Genomic DNA, 3,586 nt, shown 5'->3' with positions numbered 1-3,586 from the left:
CTATGTGCACTAAAGTGGTTGCTTGTCATGTAATAAAGATGGTGCTAGTACACACCCTTTTTCAGTACACCCAATACAATAGAAAGAAAGGTTAGAGAGATACATAAAGCAAAAACTAACTTCTCCCCCCCCCCCCCCCTTGGTATCTCCAGAACTGGACCCCAGCTCTCAGTGAGGAACGCATGCTGCAGACGGCACGCGCTCTATTCATTTCTAGGGAAGAACCAAAGGGACCGAATACAGCTTTCGGGCATCATCTCCGCCTCTCCCATAGAGATGAATGGAGGGTGTGCCGAATACCGGTAGACAACACATGCTCCTCATTGACAGCCAGGGTCAAGTGGATAGGGGATAAATTCTGTGGAATTTCTGTGGATAGGGGATAAATTAGTTTTGTCTGAGTTCTCCTTTAAGTTACACATTTCATTAATCATGCTTTCTACATATCTCCAATAATCGCTGGGCATGTCTACCAGATAGGTGTTAGTGATCCCACACTTCCTTAAATCTCTATCTCCATTTATTAGTCCCAGACATTCCCTGATGATAAAGCAGTTTTGGCATCTTGTATGATTGTGTAAGGAGCTTGTTGTGGTTTTCCTGTAGTTTCACCCACTTAGTAACCCTGTAAGCCCCTTGTATTAGCTTCTCTCTCCACATCAGTTAATGAAATGTCCAATTCTTTCTACCAAGAGCTTAAAAATACTGGTACTTCTTATAAAGACTCTTATAATAGTTGGAGTCTTTACTCAATCTATATAATACACACTATGGGGGAGATTCATCAAAACCTGTCCAGAGGCAAAATTGCTCAGTTGCCCATAGCAACCAATCAGATTGCTTCTTTCAGTTTTGAAAAGGCCTCTGAAAAATGATTGGTTGCTATGGGCAACTCAGCAACTTTTCCTCTGGACAGGTTTTGATAAATCTCCCCCATTCTCCTCACTTAATAAGCTTGCAGAAAATGTACGTTTACCATGGTACCAACTAGAGATGAGCAAACTTACAGTAAATTCAATTTGTCACAAACTTCTCGGCTCGGCAGTTGATGATTTATCCTGCACAAATTAGTTCAACTTTCAGGTGCTCCGGTGGGCTGGAAAAGGTGGATACAGTCCTAGGAAAGAGTCTCCTAGGACTGTATCCACCTTTTCCAGCCCACCGGAGCACCTGAAAGCTGAACTCATTTATGCAGGATAAGTCATCAACTGCCGAGACGAGAAGTTTGTGACGAATCGAATTTACTGTAAGTTCACTCATGCCTAGTACCAACCTCTGTAACTTGTCTGGTGAAGGAGGTGTATTATCCTCACAAACTATATTAATCATTATTTTATTTTCACATATTGTATTAATAGTTGTAGATCAAGGGTCTACAACAATTGGGACAAGGGAGCTGGGCATCGATGGAGAGATATTTTCATGTAGAAATCTCCTTTGGTCAAATCTATGTTTCACCTCTTACGTGCCATTTATAAATGGACTTGTAATTTTCATATTGGTATGAGGTAGCCGTAAATGTCTTGTCAGAAATATTCAGTTTTTTTTAGTTGCCTTAACTTTAGGTCCCCTCCCCTAAGTAAAATAAGATTGGTTATTATTTCTGTCCATTTATGTAAATGTATTGCCATATACCATGAGAACTGTGAACTTATGGAACAGTCTACCTTAGGAACTGGTCACAGCAGGAAAAATGAACAGCTTTAAAACAGGATTAGATACATTCCTGGAACAAAATAACATTAATGCTTATGAAGAAATATAAAATACCATCCCTTCCCAAATATCACACCCCTACCCCTTCAATTACCTGGTTGAACTTGATGGACATATGTCTTTTTTCGACCGTACTAACTATGTAACTATGTAACTATAGTTTATATGAAAAGCGGGACTTATTATGATTCCAGAGATATTCTGATAAAAGGCCTCTCCATTGTCTTAAATGTATTGTTGGTAAATTGAAGGCATCCAAAATGTATACATATAGAGGGAAATTTATCAAGCAATCTAGACAGCTTTTTTCTTCTAAATTTGTCGCAGGGAAAGTCGCAGGTTGGTTCCATGCGACTTTTCCTGAAACATTTAGTTTAGAACGTTTAACTTTTATGACCACAAAGTGATCTGATTTACATCACTTTATGCAGTGGTCACTAATTTATCATGTGCGATTTTTCTGCGATAAGTCGCAAGAAAGTTGCACGGACCATATATAGAAGAGACCACAATTCAACCCTGCCCTATATGTCTCCATGTAACAATTGTATTAAGGTCAGTGCGACTTTTAATACAATTGTCGCACGGGCCGCCACTGCTCTGCGACATTTAAACATAGCAGTTCAGTGGGCATTCATCAACATCTGTGTGTGGTGTCGGGTGAGTGTAATGTGCAATTATCGTTAACCTGGTTAACCTGCACACCACATGAAGTTGAGCCAGCTTTTCCTGGGCCAGGCACGGAGCAATAAGTACTCCGACGCAAGGTTACTGCGAAACTGACTTTACTGAGGCAGGATGGATGATAAAATCCATTACAGCTCAGATTGGTATAAAGAGAGGTGCAGGGTGAACCTCGGAAGCTTATCGGCTTGCTGTGACTTAAAATTGATTGATGTATATAATTGACTTGCTGTATGACAACCCAAGCTTGACTTTAGTGACTGTATGACTAACTTGACTGACTTGACTTGTATCCCCGAGACTTTAGTGCTTGCCGCTAGGTTTCACATTCACCTGGGTACTGGGGTTATTCTTTAGCAGATGCGTGGTTGCAGAAATAGACTTGAGGCCTCCTCAGAACACCTCCAGACTCGCTTCAGACTTCTCCAAACTGTACCTCAGCATAAACAATTCTCTCCTGAACTGAACTCCTACCACACTATATAAGGGGCAGATTTGGAGGACTCCCATTTGGCTGACAAGTCACATGGTTCACCTCATGCACACTCCCCTAACAACAAGGTTCCTAAGGCTTAACATGCTTAAAGCAACAGGTACACAAAAAATACCAATACAACCATGGTATAACATTGCATTATATAGAGTCCTGAGTAATGTGGGCCCAAGACGGACACTGAAGGCAACACCTGCCACAAAGGGTGGGCAGGATGCTATATTCTGTACATATTCTGTACTGTGTCACCATTTGATAAATTTGGCGCACGGATGCCACTTTTCCCGCAATTTTTGAACAAAAACCAAGTTTACTTTTGATAAATGCCCCTTAAAGTAAATAAAGGTATCACATATGTCTGTAATAGGTTTCATCTACCTATCCAAGGCAAGGTAGCCTTCGAGTTGGGTCTTGCAGTAGTTCAGCTCAAAATGTTTATTCAATTAATGGAAATCTTAATCCCTAAATAGATCTCTGCAACTTTTTAACCCGCTGTGCCAAAATGTGCAACTTCTTACAAATACTATCCACAGCCAGTTTTGTAAGCCGGGTCTGAGCTGGTGTAGATTTCCGTCAAATTGAGGGGTTTGCGACAAATCGAGCCTCTTTTCACCAAAAGTCGCACATGGTAAATTCATGACCACTGCAGAAAGTAGAAAAAATGATTTTGACATACCTACACAACATTGAGAA

This window comes from Hyla sarda, chromosome 3 (assembly GCF_029499605.1).
Source record: "Hyla sarda isolate aHylSar1 chromosome 3, aHylSar1.hap1, whole genome shotgun sequence".
Taxonomy (NCBI): domain Eukaryota; kingdom Metazoa; phylum Chordata; class Amphibia; order Anura; family Hylidae; genus Hyla; species Hyla sarda.
This window is presented reverse-complemented; position numbering follows the sequence as displayed.